The sequence below is a fragment of the Dendrobates tinctorius genome, unplaced genomic scaffold (genome assembly GCF_039654945.1).
Source record: "Dendrobates tinctorius isolate UK_male_01 unplaced genomic scaffold, ASM3965494v1 ptg000173l, whole genome shotgun sequence".
Taxonomy (NCBI): Eukaryota; Metazoa; Chordata; class Amphibia; order Anura; family Dendrobatidae; genus Dendrobates; species Dendrobates tinctorius.
Window position 1 is genome coordinate 3519402 of NW_027361840.1, and position 21598 is coordinate 3540999.

Sequence of the window (21598 nt, forward strand, 5' to 3'; positions counted from 1 at the left end):
ATGCTGCAGAAACTCATTATGCACACCTCAGCTGCTGCAGAACCTCACAATATACCTCAGCTGCTGCAGAACATCATATACACCTCAGCTGCTGCATAACCTCATTATACACCTCATCTGCTGCAGAACCTCATTATACACACCTCAGCTGCTGCAGAACCTCACAATATACCTCAGCTGCTGCAGAACATCATCATATACACCTCAGCTGCTGCAGAACCTCATTATACACCTCAGCTGCTGCTGAACCTCACAATATATCTCAGCTGCTGCAGAACATCATCATACACACCTCAGCTGCTGCAGAACCTCATAATATATCTCATCTGCTATTGTTGCCGTAGGCTAGTTTCACACTAGCGTTTATGAGCACAGCGACGGCCTGCGCACGGCCGCCGCTAAGCCCCGCCCCCTGCCACGCCTCCGCCGGTAGCTCCGCCTACCGGCGCATGACGCTGCATGCGCCCTGTGTCCCCTATCTTTATCACTGGGGGCGCAGGTCGTGCGCAGTATGCGTTTGGCGGCGCATGCGCCTTTTTGACGGTGCGCCGGCGCAACCAAACTGCAGCAGGTTGCGTTTGGCGCAGGTCAGCGCACCGTCAAAAGGACGCATGCGCCGCCAAATGCATATTGCGCACGCCCTGCGCCCCCAGTGATAAAGATAGGGGACGCAGGGCGCATGCAGCGTCATGCGCCGGTAGGCGGAGCTACCGGCGGAGGCGCGGCAGGGGGCGGGGCTTAGCGGCGGCCGTGCGCAGGCCGTCGCTGCGCTCATAAACGCTGGTGTGAAACTAGCCTTACATTGACAGAATGGCTTCTATTTCCGCCTTGAACACTGACGTGTGATGTGCAGAGAGCAGTGACGCCGTGTAACGTATACGGCTTCCAGTGTTGTTTTCCCACAAGAGTAGGGATCTGACAGCCGTGGATGATTTACTCTGACATTGTGACATTTCAGAGGAAACCTACATTTAATATCCGGCTGGGGAAGATGTGACCAGGATGACTAGTCCAAGTGTCCATCCCCAGCAGCTTCTCCCTCCTCTGCTGCCCTACACTGACTGTGCAGTTCTGAAAGTTGACGTTGAGATGCCGAATCCTAAATGTCGTAGAGAAAATGTAAAAATCCATAAAGAAATCTCTGGAGAGGAGACAAATCACCGTCACATTGAACATATGAGACTAATTAGAATTGGGGAAGTGAGAAACTATAACTGGGGAAGTGAGAGAGCGCTGACACTTCAGCCTTTATTGAAGTAAGGACCTCCTGTGGGGACTAGGTAGTTACAACAGGAATCTGTTCTGGGAACCAGCTGCCTAGACTGGGATTTAATTGCACAGAGGTGGAGACGTACACTTCCAATGCAAGAGCTTCCTCTGTTCAAAAGGCTTGTCTGAGATGCAGCCACTGGCCAGTGATGAATATTGGGGTTTGCATCGATCTGATAGTTATGGGAGATATATTTTCGGCGTTGTGGGACGAACATAACTCACATCACAGTAAGGTCCATTTTCCTACGGAGTACCGCCCTCCGCTAAGCTCTGAGCCATCTCTGTGGCCAGGTTTAGTACTTATTCTTTCGTTATTCCTTTTAATTTTATGCAATTGTATATATATTGTTTTGCTCACATTTTGTATGTTTTTATAAACACTGCCTATGTTTCCAGATTAAATACTGTATATACTCGTGTATAAGCCAAGATTTTCAGCACATGTTTTTGTGCTGTAAACCCCCCCCCCTTGGCTTATACACGAGTCATTGTCCAGAAAGCCAGTGGGGAAGCGGGAGGGGAGCGGTGGAGCAGCGGCAGGAGCCAGCGGCTGTGACATCATACTCACCTTCTTCCCGCCCTCGCTGAACTCCTTGCATCTCTGTTGTCCCGGCATGGCAGCTCTTCCTGTGCTGAGCGGTCACGTGGTACCGCTCATTAAGATAATGAATATGCATGCGTCTCCACTCCCATAGGCGTGGAGCGCATATTCATTACTTTAATGAGCGGTACCACGTGACCGCTGAACACAGGAAGAGCTGCCACGCCGGGACAACGGAGATACAGGGACGTGCAGCGACGGCGCGAGGAGGGCGGGGAAGGATGAAGGAGGACTGGGCTAGCTGATCAAAACCATGCATACAAGGATGGGATGGGGAAACCAAGCTATGCATACAAGATGGGACAGGGGACCGGGCAAGCCATACATAGGAGGGGACTGGGGCAGCCATGCATGCAACAGGCGGGGAGCCAAGCATGCAACAGGAGGGGAGCCAAGCGTACAACAGGGGGAGCCACATATAGCAGGACAGGGATGAGGGGACAATGCATACCCAGCTCGAGTCAATAAGCTTACCCAGTTTTTCGTGGCAAAATTAGGTGCCTCGACTTATACTCGGGTCGGCTTATACTCGAGTATATACGGTATATAAAATGTAATAGCTTTGTTCCTTTTCCTCTGTAAACCACACCCTGAAGCCATACGCAACCTGTAACAGGCGTCCAATCAGCCTGTATAAATGATTGGTGATGGAAGCTAGTTGTTCTTTTTGTTTTTTGTTGAGCAGTGACTATACCGAGGTGTGGGTGTGTGTGTATACAGTACAAACGAAAAGTTTGGACACACCTTCTCATTCAAAGAGTTTTCTTTATTTTCACGATTATGAAAATTGTAGATTCACCCTGAAGGCATCAAACTATGAATTAGCACATGTGGAATTATATAATTAACAAAAAAGTGTGAAACAATTGAAAATATGTCTTATATTCTAGGTTCTTCAAAGTAGCCACCTTTTGCTTTGATTACTGCTTTGCACACTCTTGGCATTCTCTTCGAACATGCGCGGCTCCGCTCCGTACACCTCGTACACACGCGGCTCCACTCCGTACACCTCGTACACACGCGGCTCCACTCTGTACACCTCGTACACACGCGGCTCCACTCTGTACACCTCGTACACACGCTGCTCCGCTCCGTACACCTCGTACACACGCGGCTCCAGCCCGTACACCTCGTACACACGCGGCTCCATTCCGAACATCTCGTACACACGCGGCTCCACTCCGTACACCTCGTACACACGCGGCTCCACTCTGTACACCTCATACACACGCGGCTCCACTCTGTACACCTCGTACACACGCTGCTCCGCTCCGTCCACCTCGTACACGCGCAGCTCCACTCCGTACACTTCGTACACGCGCAGCTCCACTCCGTACACTTCGTACACGCGCGGCTCCACTTCGTACACCTCGTACACACGCGGCTCCGCTCCGTACACCTCGTACACACGCGGCTCCGCTCCGTACACCTCGTACACACGCGGCTCCGCTCCGTACACCTCGTACACACGCGGCTCCGCTCCGTACACCTCGTACACACGCGGCTCCGCTCCGTACACCTCGTACACACGCGGCTCCGCTCCGTACACCTCGTACACACGCGGCTCCGCTCCGTACACCTCGTACACACGGCTCAGCTCCGTCCACCCTGTAAACCCCTCCTGACCCCACACATAAACTTCCCCTCATCCAGCACCATGACAACCAGCACAGCAGAGTCCTGCACACACTGATCATGTGACCCCTGACTCCTCCCCTCCTCGCTTCAGGCCAATTGCAGCCTGGCAGCGGCTGCAGCTCCGCGGTAGATGGCCACTGCTTGGGTGTTGCAATATGGCGGTCGGCTCTGTCTCTGCTTCCGGCCGCTGTGGATTGTGGGATAGCGACACAATCGCCGGGAGCTGTGACAGAGCCGATTGGCAGTCATATGGTAGATATATTTATGTACACACATACACACATATATATATATTCTAGGCGCTGGAATCGGAAGTGTATATACCGTACCGTCACTGTGAGGTCCCAATATCCGGCGCAGTAGTGGAGGCAGCGGCGGCCTCGTCCATCACTCGTCAGACAGCTGCGTTTTGTCCTGGTGATTGGCGGCAGCAGAATTCCTCTGACAAACTGGTGGCAGCGGTGCGATCTGCGAGATTTCTCCGCTGTCATCCATGACACTGAGGTCGGTGTGTAATGCTGCTGGATCGAGCGTCTCCGGCTTCTGTCAGTAGAAAAACAGAACAATAAGAGAAGCAGGAGTAGACGTCAGCCGGAGCACAAGTCTGCAAATCGAGCCATCACCTGACGGCCGCAGAATCCTGGCATAGCGCATGTTACACCCCTTCAGGCTGTGTGCCCACCATGCGATTTTTAAGCGTTTTTGCTGCGATTTTCGGCACGAAAACGTTTAAAACTCGTGTACAGAACGCCCCCATGCATTCCTATGGCATTCCGCACATGCTGTGCTAATTCTGCGCTTTTTTCTGCAGCGGAATCGCATCACGGAATAAATCTCACCATGCTCATTCTTTTGTGCGGAATCGCAAAGAATTGCCGCGACTCCGCACCCATAGGAATGCATGAGAATCGCTTCCCGCATGTGGCTATGCCCACCATGCGCGAAGTTAAGCGTCTCATGTGCGGTTGGTACCCACGGTGTGGAGGAGAGGAGACTGTCCTCCAGGCCCTGGGTACCATACCCCTGTAAAAAAAAGAATAAACAATCGGGGTATATTTACCTTCCGGCGTCCCGCGCTGCATTCCCGGCCTCAGCGTTCCCAGTAATGCCTTGCGGCACGGTCCAGTGATGACGTAGTCTCGCGTGACTCTAGCGGTCTCGTGAGATCACTATAGCAACGCGAGACCAACGTCACACAGGTCTCGCAAGGCATTACTGGGAACGCTGAGGCCGGGATGGCAGCGCGGGACGCCGGAAGGTAAATATACCCGGATTTTTTATTTTTTAATTATTTTTAACATTCTATCTTTCACTATTGACGCGGCATAGGCATCATGTCATCATGTCCGTGCAACTTGCAGAATTACAGACATGTAAATGACACCTACACATAATATTAGATCCTGTATGTCACACGACGCGCATGCTCGCTGTCTTGTGCTGACTAGATATATCCAGCTTCCCTGACTGCACTTCTGGTGAGAGAAGCGGAGCTTGTCTACTCAGCGCATGAGCGTCCGCTTGCTCTGTGACTTCTAGGAAACACTGACATCATGCGTAGAATTGAGCAAAACGGGTCGGCCAAATTCAGAATCCGACGACTTTTGCTAAAGTCGGGTTTCGCCGATCGAAACCCGACCATAGCGTGAGGTCGGCCATGAGGTCGCCGACTTGAGCGCCAAAGTCGCATTTCAAATGATGCTTCCAGCGCCTTTTCTCTGCCAATCATCAAGGACGCACACCGTGGGCAACGCGATTACGTTGGCAGCGGCCCCCACCATGTTGGCGCAGTTTCACACATCCAGATAATTCCGGTACCGGAGCTATCCGTGTCCGTGTGGATACGTAGGCTATCCGTGTGACATCCGTGTGCTATCCGTATGTCCGTGTGTACAATCCGTGTGCTGTCCGTGTATTGGAAAAATCAGTTTCAATGTTAACCCTTTGACTTTTAAAAACGCACACGGATCGCACACGAACAGCACACGGACAGCATCCGTGTGCGGAATGTGTTTACACGGACCCATTGACTTGTATGTGCCCGTGTGATCCGTGCTGTTGCACAAAAACGGACATGTCAGCATGTTTTGCACATGGACACACGGTCCATGAAAACATGCTGACATCTGCATAGACACATTCATTAGAATGTGTCTACGTGTGTCAGTGTCTCCGGTACGTGAGAAAACTGTCACTACACGTACCGGAGCCACTGACATGTGAAACTGCCCTTAGAGAAGGGCATGCAAGTGACTGCCTGGCTTTGTGTGGTGTCACAGTGCCTATAAAAGGCCGTGACCGCCGACCGCCATCTTACTTCTGCCGATCTTAGAACAGGGAGAGCTGCTGCAGCTGCTGATTCTGAACAGGGAGAGCGTTAGGCAGGGAAGAAGAAAAAAAACTGCTTCCGCTGATAGCGCTTTTCGCTGTACAGTTAGTGTGCAGTGACAGGGGAGGATTTTTGTTATGTGCAGCAGCGCTGGTGGTGATTAGGCTGCCTTATAAGGCTACCTGCTAGCTGCATTGCTGTGTTTTCAAAGCACTCCAACTTTTATTATTTTGTTCTGCTCAGTTACCGAGCGTTCATTTTTTCACACACTACCATGTACTGGCTGGTATCACTGACAAATACAAGCTATCTGTGTGTGACTGTGGAAAAAAAAAAAGATTTTCCATTTTTCCAGACCTACACCGTATAGAGCTGTCTGCTTTTCAAACAGTGAAGCTATCTGTGTGTGACTCTGGGAAAAAAAAAGCCGTTCGCATTACGGTCACATCTATACAGAGTCAGCGTGTGTGTGTGACACTCTGTAAATACATGTACGGACATTTCCATTTCTCCATACACCGTATAGAACTGTCTGATTCTCAAACAGTATTGTATATCTGCCGTTCGCATTACAGTCACATCTATACAGTGTCAGCGTGTGTGTGTGACACTCCGTAAATACATATACGGAGATTGTTAGTTTCACTAAAAACGTATACAGCTGTACACTTCTGATACAGTACCGTATATCTGCGTGTTGGATTACGGTCAAATACATACTGGTAGAGCGTCTGTGACTAACAAAATATATACGTAGATTTAATTTTTTTAATACACCTTACACAGCTGGACGCTCCTCATACAGTACCATCTCTCTTCTGGTATTTTTGGTACATTTTCCCAAACATGAGGAAGTATGGTGGAACAGGCTGCAGACGTGGGCAGGGGGGTGCAGCTGGTACTGATGGTGGTGGTGCATCGGCTGGTTCTGGCAAAAGCACAATAGCAGCTAAGGCAGTAGGTGTTGAGCCTGCGTCATCGTCTGGCACAAGAAGGCCTTTAAGGTTCCCTTTTCTGGGAGTAGGTAAACCACTTTTAAAGCCGGAGCATCAGGAACAGGTTTTGGCTTACATTGCCAAAACAGCCTCCAGCTCTATTGCCTCCTCTTCTGAAGTTACAAAAACTGCAAGCACGGAGTCGTCAGTGCAGGCCTCTAGTCAGGAACAACACCTTTCCTTGTGTCCTTCACCCACACCAAAAGTGAAGGATGCTGCAGCACACACTTCAGATTACTCTATGGAGCCCTTTTCACATACCATGCCTGGGTTATCCAGTCAAATCCTGAATTCCCCAGTCCAAGATGAATCTGACATGGAGTGCACTGATGCACAGCCACTGCTAGATGAATCTGCTGGTTCATTCACCCACAGCACAATATTGCCCTCGCACTCTACTGAGCCAGAATCTGACCCTGACGAAACTCAGGTGCCCCTTCCTGCATACTATACCACTGTACACGGTGACACAGAGGAAGGTAGAGAGGAAGGTGCAGATGACATTGAAGACGAGGTCATGGATGACCCAGTTGTTGACCCGGATTGGCATCCATTGGGGAAAGAGGGTGCTGGTGACAATAGGTCAGAACAAGAGAAGGATCCGCAGCAGGCATCATCATCGCAGCAGCGGTTATCCGGCAGGCCCGCAGCTGTCAAAAAACGTGGCAAGAAAACTAAAAGAGTTGCAGGACAGCTTGGCCAGACGGTCAAATTAGCACAGCGTGCAAGCCCTGAAAATTTGTACCATAGTAGGAAGAGTGCAGTGTGGCACTTTTTTGAACAAAATCCTACTGATGACGCAAAGGTTATCTGTAAGAAGTGCCGAAGGACCTTTAGCAGAGGGAAAAATCTAAGAAATTTGAATACCAATTGCATGCTTAGACATTTAACCAACATGCACTTGCAAGCGTGGACGGACTACAAAAGCTCAGGTAGCACATGTGCACCTGCTCCGACTGAAGTTAGCCGGCAATGCTCCATCGCTTCCCCCACTGTAAGGCCACCGCTAAGCACACCACCATCAAGAAATGTTGAGGTATCATCACCATGCCAAACCAGTCAGGCAATCACAATATTTTCGCGAGGAAACACTGAATCTAGGCCATCAACACCCTCACCATCACAACCCCTTCTCACTCCGTCATGTCCAATGCTAGTTCCCCCATATGCAGCTCTCAAGTCCAGCTCACCCTACCAGACACTCTGAGAAGGACAAGAAAGTACTCATCCTCTCATCCGCGTACAATGGCTTTGAACGCCTACATTGCCAAACTGATCTCATTAGAGATGATGCCCTTCCGTTTGGTAGAAAGCGAAGCTTTCCGAGAGCTCATGGCCTACGCTGTCCCACACTATAACCTACCCAGTCGGCACTTCTTTTCTCGAAAAGCCATCCCTGTCTTCCACAGGCATGTGAAAGATCGCATTGTCCATGCACTAAAACAATCAGTGAGTGGAAAGGTGCTCCTCACAACAGACGCATGGACTAGTAGGCATGGCAAGGGCTGTTACATGTCCTTCACTGTGCACTGGGTTAATGTGATGGATGCAGGCTCCACAGGGGACAGCGGCGGTGGAACAGTGCTGCCTAGCCCACGGTATAGGAAACAGTTGGCTGTAGGCGTTCGACCTTCCTCCTCCTCCAGAAGCGAAAGCTCGTCGTTAGAGCGCAGTCGCACGAGCACTCTATCCACATCTGTCAGTGTTGCACACGAGGTGTCCCACTATCGAACAGCTAGTGGTAAGCGGCAGCAGGCTGTGTTAAAAATGATGTCTTTGGGCGACAGTAGACACACCGCGGAGGTACTGGCCGACCACTTGCATCGACAAACTGAGTCATGGCTGGGCAGTCTACATCTTGAGCCAGGCAAGGTAGTCAGTGATAATGGGGGGAATTTTGTGGCAGCCATAGGCCTTGCAAAACTCACACACATACCTTGCCTGGCTCACACCTTGAACCTGGTGGTGCAGTGCTTCCTAAATAATTATACGGCGTTAACAATGTAAACAATGTTTCTGTTTGTTTCCACTCTGACCCCTATAATCCTTCACTTTCTGATAACCCCACTAATCCCTACACCTAGCAATGAACTGTTCATCTCTTCTTCAATCCTTCCAATCCATTTCGCCTCTTCCTCAGATCTGTTCCTCAACATACAATCCTCTCTCTCCAAACACAGACAGCCCCCTCATGCCCTCTCCTGCTCCCACCGGCTAACACTCTCTCTGCTCCTCCTCACGGCCGGCGATATCTCTCCAAATCCTGGTCCTCCTCATCACATTCCCACAGTCATGTCTACCTCCCATCCATGCCCAATCACAACTTTCCGTAACCACTCCAACCTTATACACATTCGCCCGGCTCCAGCTTCCCCAGTCCCACTAACAGGAGCTCTGTGGAACGCTCGCTCTGTCTACAACAAACTTTCCTTCATCCATGATCTTTTTATTACTAACAAACTTTCCTTCCTCGCCATCACCGAAACCTGGCTCACCTCCTCTGACACAGCCTCTCCTGCTGCACTCTCATATGGTGGATTCCACCTTTCCCACACCCCCCGCCCCAGCTGCAAGCATGGTGGAGGAATTGGTTTTCTCATGTCAGATAACTGCTCCTTCACCCCAGTCCCGCTGCCATCCTCTGTTACCCTCCCTTCCTTTGAGGTGCACTCTGTGCGCATCTACTACCCCTCCAACCTCCAACTAGCTGTCATATACTGCCCTCCAGGGCCAGCCACCACCTTCTTTGACCACTTCACCACCTGGCTACTTCATTTCCTTTCCACTGATATCCCCACTATCATCTTGGGCGACTTCAACATCCCCATTGACACTTCCCTCTCAGCTGCCACTAAATTTCTATCTCTCACTTCCTCCTTCGGCCTCACTCAATGGTCTTCTGCAGCCACTCACAAAGATGGCCACACACTAGACCTCATCTTCACCCGCCTCTGCTCCCTATCTAGCCTCTCTAACTCACCTCTTCCTCTCTCTGACCACAACCTACTTACATTCTCTTCCCTCTCCTCCTCAGGTCCACAATTCCCACCTCAAAAACTTGCACATCCTCACAGAAATCTTCAACACCTCGATCTACACTCACTGTCTGAATCCCTCTTACAGACGTAAGTTCCCTACACAATGCGGATGCCGCTGCCGCTCTATATAACACCACAATAGCTGTAGCTTTGGAATCAGTTGCCCCTCTCAAACATACCAAAGCTCGCAAAATCAACAAACAGCCCTGGCACACCAGTCTGACCAAAGAACTGAGGCGGGCTTCCAGGGCTGCTGAGCGGAGATGGAAAAAATCCCACTCCAATGAGGACTTCATCGCATTTAAACACTCTCTCACTACTTTCAAGGCCACACTCGCTGCAGCAAAACAAACCTACTTCTCATCTCTCATATCCTCCCTGTCTCACAACCCTAAACAGTTATTCAACACCTTCAATTCTCTCCTCCGTCCCCCAGCACCTCCACCCTCTCCACTCATCTCAGCTGAAGACTTTGCCTCATTTTTCAAGGAGTAGATTGATAACATCAGAGACAGATTTGGTCAACAACCCCCAGTGCCCTTCCTCCTACCTGCCCTGCCCTCCTCCCCCAAAATCAACTTCTCCACCATTACAGAAGATCGACTCTCCACTCTACTCTCAAGATCACATCTCACTACCTGTGCACTTGACCCAATCCCATCCCACTTCATCCCAAACCTCAACACAGTCTTCATCTCATCCCTAACCCATCTCTTCAACCTATCACTAACAACTGGTGTTTTCCCCTCAAGCTTTAAACATGCCTCAATCACACCTATCCTCAAAAAGCCCTCTCTTGACCCATCCTCTGTATCTAGCTATCACCCTATATCACTTCTCCCCTATGCCTCAAAACTACTGAAACAACACGTCCATCTTGAACTGTCCTCCCACCTCTCTTCTTGCTACCTCCTTGACCACTTGCAATCTGGCTTCCGGCCACACCACTCCTCTGAAACTGCCCTAACTTAAGTCACCAATGACCTACTGGCCGCCAAGGCCAAGCGACATTACTTTGTCCTCCTGGACCTGTCCTCTGCCTTTGACACAGTGGACCATTCCCTATTACTACAGACCCTCTCATCTCTTGGTATCACAGACTTGGCCCTATCTTGGATTGCGTCATACCTAGCAGACCGGACATTCAGCGTCTCCCACTCGCACACTACCTCCTCACCGCGCCCCTATCCATCAGAGTCCCGCAAGGTTCAGTCCTAGGGCCCCTGCTCTTCTCCATTTACACCTTTGGCCTCGGACAGCTCATAGAATCTCATGGCTTCCAGTATCACCTCTATGCTGATGACACACAGATCTACATCTCTGGACCAGATATCACCTCCCTATTAAACAGAATCCCTCAATGTCTGTCTGCTATTTCATCCTTCTTCTCCGCTAGATGTCTAAAACTTAATATGGACAAAACAGAATTCATCATCTTTCGCCCATCTCACGTGACCCCCCCCAACAGACCTATCCATTAAAGTAAACGGCTGCCCACTCTCTCCAGTCCCACAAGTTCGCTGCCTCGGGTTATCCTTGACACTGATCTCTCCTTCAAACCACATATCCAAGTCCTTTCCGCTTCCTGCCGACTTCAACTCTAAAATATTTCCTCAACCAAGAATCTGCAAAAACCCTTGTCCACGCCCTCATCATCTCCTGCCTTGACTACTGCAACCTCCTGCTCTGTGGCCTCCATTCTAACACTCTCGCACCCCTCTAATCTATTCTTAACTCTGCTGCCTGACTCTTCCACCTGTCCCCCCGCTATTCCCTGGCCTCTCCCCCCTGTCAATCCCTGCACTGGCTTCCCATTACCCAAAGACTCCAGTTCAAAACCCTAACCATGACATACAAAGCCATCCACAACCTGAGTCCTCCATACATCTGTGACCTCGTCTCCCGGTACTTACCTGCACAAAACCTCCGATCCTCACAAGATCTCCTTCTGTACTCCCCTCTTATCTCCTCTTCCCACAATCGCATACAAGATTTCTCCCGTGCATCCCCTCTACTCTGGAAATCTCTACCACAATATATCAGACTCTCGCCTACCATGGAAACATTCAAAGAGAACCTGAAGACCTAACTCTTCTGACAAGCCTACAACCTGCAGTAACCACCAATCCACCAAACCGCTGCACGACCAGCTCTACCCTCGCCTACTGTATCCTCACTCATCCCTTTGTAGATTGTGAGCCCTTGCGGGCAGGGTCCTCTCATCCTGTACCAGTCATGACTTGTATTGTTTAAGATTACTGTACTTGCATGTATTACAGTTGTGGCCAAAAGTATTGACACCCCTGCAATTCTGTCAGATAATACTCAGTTTCTTCCTGAAAATGATTGCAAACACAAATTCTTTGGTATTATTATCTTCATTTAATTTGTCTTAAATGAAAAAACACAAAAGAGAATGAAGCAAAAAGCAAAACATTGATCATTTCACACAAAACTCCAAAAATGGGCCAGACAAAAGTATTGGCACCCTCAGCCTAATACTTGGTTGCACAACCTTTAGCCAAAATAACTGCGACCAACCGCTTCCGGTAACCATCAATGAGTTTCTTACAATGCTCTGCTGGAATTTTAGACCATTCTTCTTTGGCAAACTGCTCCAGGTCCCTGATATTTGAAGGGTGCCTTCTCCAAACTGCCATTTTTAGATCTCTCCACAGGTGTTCTATGGGATTCAGGCCTGGACTCATTGCTGGCCACCTTAGAAGTCTCCAGTGCTTTCTCTTAAACCATTTTCTAGTGCTTTTTGAAGTGTGTTTTGGGTCATTGTCCTGCTGGAAGACCCATGACCTCTGAGGGAGACCCAGCTTTCTCACACTGGGCCCTACATTATGCTGCAAAATTTGTTGGTAGTCTTCTGACTTCATAATGCCATGCACACGGTCAAGCAGTCCAGTGCCAGAGGCAGCAAAGCAACCCCAAAACATCAGGGAACCTCCGCCATGTTTGACTGTAGGGACTGTGTTCTTTTCTTTGAATTCCTTTTTTTCTCCTGTAAACTCTATGTTGATGCCTTTGCCCAAAAAGCTCTACTTTTGTCTCATCTGACCAGAGAACATTCTTCCAAAATGTTTTAGGCTTTTTCAGGTAAGTTTTGGCAAACTCCAGCCTGGCTTTTTTATGTCTTGGGGTAAGAAGTGGGGTCTTCCTGGGTCTCCTACCATACAGTCCCTTTTCATTCAGATGCCGACGGATAGTAAAGGTTGACACTGTTGTACCCTCGGACAGCAGGGCAGCTTGAACTTGTTTGGATGTTAGTCGAGGTTCTTTATCCAACATCCGCACAATCTTGCGTTGAAATCTCTTGTCAATTTTTCTTTTCCGTCCACATCTAGGGAGGTTAGCCACTGTGCCATGGGCTTTAAGCTTCTTGATGACACTGTGCACGGTAGACACAGGAACATTCAGGTCTTTGGAGATGGACTTGTAGCTTTGAGATTGCTCATGCTTCCTCACAATTTGGTTTCTCAAGTCCTAAGACAGTTCTTTGGTCTTCTTTCTTTTCTCCATGCTCAATGTGGTTCACACAGGGACACAGGACAGAGGTTGAGTCAACTTTAATCCATGTCAACTGGCTGCAAGTGTGATTTAGTTATTGCCAACACCTGTTAGGTGCCACAGGTAAGTTATAGGTGCTGTTAATTACACAAATTAGAGAAGCATCACATGATTTTTTGAACAGTGCCAATACTTTTGTCCACCCTCTTTTTTGTTTGGTGTGGAATTATATCCAATTTGGCTTTAGGACAATTCTTTTTGTGTTTTTTTCATTTAAGATAAATTAAATGAAGATAATAATACCAAAGAATTTGTGTTTTCAATCATTTTCAGGAAGAAACTGAGAATTATCTGACAGAATTGCAGGGGTGTCAATACTTTTGGCCACAACTGTATGTATACCCCTCCTCACATGTAAAACACCATGGAATAAATGGTGCTATAATAATAAATAATAATAACATTCCTGCTCCATAAGGTGCGAAGACTGCTTGCACATCCGTCGCTCAAATGTCCACCCCAGTCATGTGCAGAAGCTGCAGCGATCACTCAACCTCCCCAAGCACCGCCTAATCATAGACGTTGCTACAAGATGGAATTCCACCATGCGCATGGTTGAGAGGCTGTGCGAACAGAGGCAGGCTGTAATGCATTTGTGGGAGGATACACAGGCAGGCAGTTTGAGGTCAGACATGGAATTGTCGAGTGTGAAGTGGTAAAAGCTGAAAGACCTCTGTAAAGTCCTTCAGTGTTTTGAGGAATGCACACGGCTGGTAAGCGCAGACGACGCCATCATAAGCATGAGCATACCACTTATGCGTCTGCTCATGCAAACTTTGACGCACATCAAGGATCAGGCATCTGCTGTGGAGGAGCAACAGAAGGAGGAGGAGGAGGATGGAAGCCTTGATGACAGTCAGCCATTGTCTAGTCAGTGAACTGTCCTGGACGAGGTGGAGGAAGATGAGGAGGAGGATGAGGGGGATGATTATTTTGGGGAGGAGGATGCTTCTCGGGGCAAGAGAACATGTAGGCGTGCCAAGGTCAGGTACAGGGTTTGTGCGTGACTGGAGGGATGTGGATTTGCCAGAAAGTGCTCCTCCACCCACCACTGGCAGTGCAGCATTAACACCTGGAACATTGGCCCACACGTGTGACTATGCCTTGCGGATCCTTAAAAGGGACCCCCGCATTGCCAAAATGATGAGGGATGACGACTACTGGTTGGTCAGCATCCTCGATCCACGCTATGAAGGCAAATTATACAACATCATGCCATAGGAGAACCTAGAGCTAATATTGGCTAACAAAGAAGCAACTCTGGTAAACAGGTTGTTTGAGGCATTCCCAGCACACAGCAGCGGAGCTGGTTCTCCCACGAGCTGTAGTGGGCAAAATGGGGGAGATGTTCGTGGTGCACACAGCCAAACTGCCATTGGAGACAGGGGTTTCCTGACCATGTTGTGGTCTGATTTCTCAAGTCCTGTGCACATGACAGCTAATACAGAATCGATTGCAAGTGACAGGAGACAGCAGTTGTCATCTATGGTTACAAACTACTTCGCCTCCCATATCGAGGTTCTCCCTCACAGGTCATTCCCCTTTGATTATTGGGCCTCAAAACTGGACGCCTGGCCTGATTTGGCACAATATGCCTTACAAGAGCTCACTTGCGCTGCTGGTAGTGTGCTATCTGAAAGAGTCTTCATTGCTGCTGGATCAAACCTGACAGAAAAAAGGACCCGTCTGTCAACCCAAAATGTTGAAGATCTAACCATCATTAAAATGAACCATGCATGGGTTTTAAAATATTTTGTCCCACCCTCCCCTGATAACACATAGGTTGCCAGAAAAATGGCTTGCTTTTGTCCTCTTCCTCTGACTTCTCCAATTCCTCCATTTGCAGCAGCTGAAAGTCCAGCCTACACATCAACATATGCCATCTTTTAAACCACCCAAAATGGGCTGCCCCCCCACCTACCCCAGGCCCAGGGCCAACACCTGCCGCACCCGTGCAAGTACTGTTGCCCTGAACAGGTGTGTGGCCCCACCCTTGGGCGACGGGACTGGCACAGGGCCTCTCATAGTACAATAAAGTGTCTCTGACAGTGGGGGGGCCCACTCGTCATCAGACACACTGGTGTTATGAGTTCATTTTCTCCTTCACCTTTGATGTCCGATGAACTCCCTCTGCTGGTGAAGGGAGGTGGTGAAGTTGATTTAGATGGGAAAGATCTGTCATCTGAACAGGTGGAGTGTGATTGGACATCCGGAATCTCTGAGTGGATATAAGGCAGCCGACGCCCTGCAGGGTTGCTGGTGATCCTTTCTGCTCTGAGCTCTTGCATCCAGTATAGTTCCTGTCTACGAAAGCTAAGTTTTTGCTCTGCTATTATTCCATGAGATTTTGTCTGGTTTACTTAGTGTTTGTGTTCAGCCAGCCCTTGCTGGGACTGGCTGAATTCCATTTTTGTCTCTGATCAGTTGATCTCTTTGCTCTGTTTTCAGAATATACCTGAGTGCTGATATAGTGATTTTGAAGTCTAGCGACTTCAGGGTCTTTTTTCTTATCAGACGGTTGGGACATTTTTGGTGGGGTTTTTGCGGATTGCAGCCAGAATCTTTTCTGTCCTGTCCTATCTAGTTAGTTGGGCCCCATCGTTTGCTCAGCCTGTCTTTCTGTCTGTGTTTGTGTTTTCATCTGTTTTCACCGTCAATACATTTTGGGGGCTGTCTATTGCTTTGGGGTCTGCTCTGGGGCAGTATAGATTTCCCATTTCTTTCTTTAGGCTTATTTAGTTCTCCGGCTGTGACGAGGGGTCTAGGACCACCGTAGGAATTCCCCACGGCTACTGTTAGTTGTTGTGAATAGGATCAGGGGTCTGCAATCCGCTAGCTACCAACCTCTCCAGTTTTCTGGACTTAGCTTGCATTTTTGTTTTTTCCTCCTCCGGTGACTCATTCATAACACACTGGCGTACTATGAGGTACCGGCGCTCACGAGTGGGTCCCCCCTGTTTGCTCAGGGCCACAGCACTTGCAATACTTACCTCTCCCTGCTCCACCGCCGTGACGTCTTCCACCTTTCCTGATAGTGACATTCAGGTTACAGAGTGCGATGACATCACGTCTGTATGCCCTCTACCGAAACAGTACAAGTGCAGAGAGCTTTAAAATGGCAATGCTGAGAAGTCCAGAGTAGAGCAGTGCCCAGCGAGGAGAGGTATTTAATTTTTTAAAATGTTGGGAGCATTTTTTGGGGAGCAATATACACTGAAGAATGATATATGGGGCCCATCATACACTGGAGCATCATCCATTTGGCCCATCATATACTGGAGCATTCCAAATGAGGGACATCAGACACTGGAGCAGCATTTACGGGGCCCATTATACACTGGATGATTAGAAATGGGGCCCATTATATATGGAGCATAATTTGGGCCCATAACACACTGGAGCATCATCCATTTGGCCCATCATATACTGGAGCATTCCAAATGGGGGACATCAGACACTGAAGCAGCATTTGCAGGGCCCATTATACACTGGAGCATTAGAAATGGAGCCCATTATATATGGACTCTGGAGCATTATTTGGGCCCATAAGACAGTGGAGCATCATCCATGGGGACCAACATATACTGTAGCATTATGTGGAGCTCATTATATACTGTATGGAACATTATATGGGACCAATTATTCTGTATGGAGAAATATATGGGCCTCATTACGCTGTATAGCGCACTATGCGGTGCTCATAATACTGTATGGAGTAATATACTGCCCATTTTTTGAGCTATTGTAGAATTTAAAATAGATATCAGTCATGTCATGTAAGCAGTGAAGTATTTTTCATTGTACTATACCTATATTTCTGTGCCGTATCGGAGCATTATGAATTGTGGTATGTGTTAAAAGGGCGCACTGACATTCTTTGGCCCAGGGCACACGAAAACCTGGCGCCAGCCCTACCCCCCCCACAACTTTAGCCAAATAACTCCCAGTTTTCAATGCGTATACTATTATTATAAAGTAAATTAAGGTTGCCAAGCTTAAGTAATAAGAATTGGTGTCGTTAGCAATGAAATGGGCACTGTAGGTGTGTTTCCTGTCCTCCACTCCCTGCCGACTTTGCTTCCCCATTGACTTGCATTGGGTTTCGTGTTTCAGTCGGACCCCGACTTTTCCCTATAGTTGGCCAATTTCGTTCGACCCGACTTTTTAGAAAGTCGGGTTTCATGAAACCCGACTCGACCCGAAAAAAGGCAAAGTCGCTCATCTCTAATCATGCACACTGCACGCCGTCACAATTCAGCAGACTAGAGACTATAGAATGACTGTAGACATGACTGTAGACTTTTGTGTCAACCCTGGAAAATCCCTTTAATGCAATCCACCCCCCTCCCCTATATGGCCCCCATTTTGTTTCCAAATCTAACTTGATGTGGGCTTCGGGAAAATGGTCACCGGAGGCGGCACATGTGCACATTGAGACCTTGAGCCTGCAGGAAAGCTTGAACTACTTTGGACCTTGATTGGAGGTTTTCCACCATCCAGGCCATTTACTGCGTTAAAACCTTTCATCAATCTCTCTCTGCCATCCACGTGCAGGGAGATTAGCTACAGTGCCATGGGTTGTAAACCTCTTGATTATGTTACTCACTGTGGACAAAGGAACATGAAGATCTCTGCAGATGGATGTGTAACCTTGAGATTGTTGATATTGTTCAACAATTTTGATTCTCAAGTCCTCAGACAGTTCTTCTCTTACTATTCTCCATGCTTAGTGTGGCACACACAGACACACAATGCAAAGATTGAGTCAATTTTTCCCCTTTTTAGCTGCTTTCAAGTGTAATTTTCATATTGCCCTCACCTGTCACTTTCCACAGGTGAGTTTGAATAAGCATCACATGCTTAAAACAAAGTTGTTTACCCACAATTTTCTATAAAATAATTTATATTGTGTAAAAGCGGCAAGACATAAAACAATATATAAATGTGGTATCGCTGTAATCGTACTGACAAAAAAACAATTCCTGTATACCTATTTTTTGTACATCCCGCCTAACAAAAATCAGAATAGAAAGTGGTCAAAAATGTAATTTGCCCGAAAATGGTAACAATAAAAACGTCAACTCATCTTGCAAAACACAAGCCCTCACATGACTTTGTCAGCAGAAATATAGAAAAATTATAGCTCTCAAAATGTTGTGATGCAAAAACTTGTTTTGCAAAATAAGTATCTTTTAGTGTGACAGCAGCCAAACATACAAAAAGTCTAAATCTGGTATTGCTGTAAGCGCACCGACCTGAAGAATAAAGTAGTCTAATGACTTATACCACACGAGGAAAGGCATAAAAAATAAATAATAAATAAAACCAATTCTTCACCTGCTGTTGATTTGTTAATTCTGCTTCCCAAAGAACGTAGTGTTAGGCTGTGTGCACACGTTGCGTTTGTTTAGCATTTTCGCAGCGTTTTTCCGCTGCGGAAATGCCGCACAAACACTACGAAAATGCACCCCATGCAATCCTATGGGATTCCGCATCGATGTGCTAATGCTGCGGATTTTTCAGCTGCGGAATCACATAGCGGAAAAATACGCAGCATCTTCATTCTTTGTGCGGAATCGCGGCGATTCAGCACCCATAGGATTGCAGTGAAATGCTCACTTTGCGCATGTGGCTATGCCCATATCATCCAGATAGATTACCACAAAATGATCTAGCAAATCTCTAAAGACGTCATTAGCCAAATGTTGAAAGGTTGCCGAAGCGTTGCAGAGTCCAAAAGGCATCACAAGGTAATCAAAGTGCCCATAACAACATCTAAATGCCATCTTCCACTCATCCCCAGAGCGGATCCGAGCTAGGTTATAAGCTCCTCGAAGATCCAACTTAGAAAAAATGTTGGCGTGTCGTACTCCAGCAATTCGGGGATTAACGATAAAGGATAATGGTTCCAAATGGTTACCTTGTTGAGCTCCCGGTAGTCAATACAGGGTCTAAGAGTTCCTTCTTTTTTCCAAAAAAGATGGGTGCTCCTGCCGGTGATGAGGGGTGAATGAAACCCTTAGCCAGATTCTCATGAATGTGTTCTTTCAAGGCTTGTGAGAGCTGCTAGTGGGTAAACATTTTTAAATGGAATAGCCGCCCCCGGAAGGAGCTTGGTAGGACAGACATAGGGTCTAAGAGGAGGAAGCTGATCTGCCATTTTCTTGCCACAGACATCAGAAAATTCGTTGTAAATGGGTGGTAACATTGATACTCCAGTGATACATTCCGCATCCCGAGAATTTACCTGACCTGTTACTGGTGTATTCTTTTGTGGAAAGGTGATCTCCTTGGTCTCCCAGTTGATGATTGGGTTCTGTGCCTGAAGCCAGGGAATTCCTAGAATTAAAGGAAAATGTGGTGAAGAAATTAGCATAAAAGAAAGCACTTTTCGACGATTGGGCTCCATGTAAATCTCCAGGGGTGCCGTCTCCTGATCCACCGGTCTAGAAACTAGGGGAGAACCATCCACCATTTCCATGCCTACTGGGGTGGTTCTCTGTGGAATCTGCCATGTTCCTTGACAAAAGTGACGTCTATAAAGTTACCCCCCACTCTAGAATCCCCCATAGCCACCCATGAGATCCATTGGCCCGACAATAAGATCTTAATGAGGAGGGAACAATGTGCATCCTTATCCTTCCGTGTCTTGGGAGCAGCAGTCATTGCTAGGGAATGAAACACAGCATTCACAGAAAAGCTGGACTCAGAAGTAACAGATTCATCCTGATTATTATGTTCCCCTACAGCGGCTAGTACCTTGCGAGGCCGCTTAGGACAGTTTATAAGGAAATGGTCAGACTGACTGCAGTAAAAACATAAACTCTCACGAAAGTGATGCTCTGTGCGCTCGTTACTCTCTCACGCCGCTGTAAAGCATCCACTTGCATAGGGACTGGTTCTGCTTCCCAAGAGTCTTTGCCTGCAAGTTCTTTAGATGGAAGGGGAGAGTTAGAGACACGGCTAAAGGCTGCAAATTCCTCCTGTCTACGTTCAGTAATACATATGTCAATGCGGACGCAGTGCTGTATGAACGCCTCCAACTCCTGAGGAGAATCTGCATGGGCTAATTTGTCCTTAATCTTACTAGAAAGTCCCCTCTTAAAAATGGGTAATTGAGCATAAACTCCCAAACCCTATCCACCGCCAACCGTCTATATTCAGTGGCGTATTCAACAACAGAGCGCTTACCCTGACGTAATGACAACAATGCAGTTTCAGCTGTAGTGCGACGATTTGGATCATCAAACATCATAGACATTGCAGCAAGAAAATCATCAAGGTTATTCAAGTGAGGGTCACGAGTCTCAATCAGCGGATTCACCCACGCGAGAGCTTGGGAGATAAGTAACATGATTATACACAAGACAAATGGGCAGCGGGTACATCAAAATACAAAATGCATTGATTTATCAACCCACAAAATTTGTAGCGTTCACCATTAAATCTAATCGGCGGTAACTTGGGAGGACTAGTTGGCAGTAGCTGCCCCAGGGGTGGAGGCGCCCATGCTGTTATTGATTACTTAAATCCTGCAGCGCCTGCCTGAAATGGGCCTCCCAGATAGCCACCTTTTTTTCAGAGCTACTACGTCCCCTTGTAAGGAGTTGATCATAGAAAACAAATGATCCAACTTTGCCCCAGTCGACATTATCCCAGCAGATTCCTAATTGGCCTGAGTATCCTGTAACAATTATGTAGGTGCTAAGGAATCTGATAGCGTGGGATAAAATCAGTCTGAGAACAAAGCTGCAGCAAAAAGATGTATTTAAAGAAAACAGGAATGTAAACAGAACTAACAGATATTCCTGCAGTCGAAACGAGGTGCTCAGCACAATATAGTAAATCACAGCAAGCTGGATAGCGGGACGCGACTGCTAGTACGAACCAGTCCAGCAAAGATATGATGCAGGAGTGCGCAAGACACCTAAACAAGGAAGACCATTAAAGATATCAGTGGGTATGCATACAGTACTTAAACGTGGTTATCCAGCAAGGGGGTCGTTCAATGCACACAGTACTTAAACAAGGGAGTCTCCCACCAATATCTTGATCACACGTCCGTACGGCACTTGCTTGTGGGAGTCCAACAATACATAGAAGAAGCATAGACAGGGGAATGTCTCTAAAGGTACCTTGAAGGGCTGAC

At 47.9% G+C, this 21598-nt stretch overlaps 1 long non-coding RNA gene across 1 annotated transcript in view; it reads right to left on the reverse strand.

Annotated features, from left to right (window-relative positions):
- Window positions 1–21299, reverse strand: part of LOC141054000 (uncharacterized) — a 59999-nt gene extending 38700 nt beyond the window's left edge. Inside the window, exons 1-2 of the long non-coding RNA XR_012221325.1 lie at window positions 19702–21299; window positions 3841–4054 (exon numbers count right to left, since the gene is read on the reverse strand). This is a non-coding gene — a long non-coding RNA (uncharacterized lncRNA). The remainder of the gene's footprint in view (window positions 1–3840; window positions 4055–19701) is intronic.
- Between the last annotated feature and the right edge of the window lie 299 nt (window positions 21300–21598).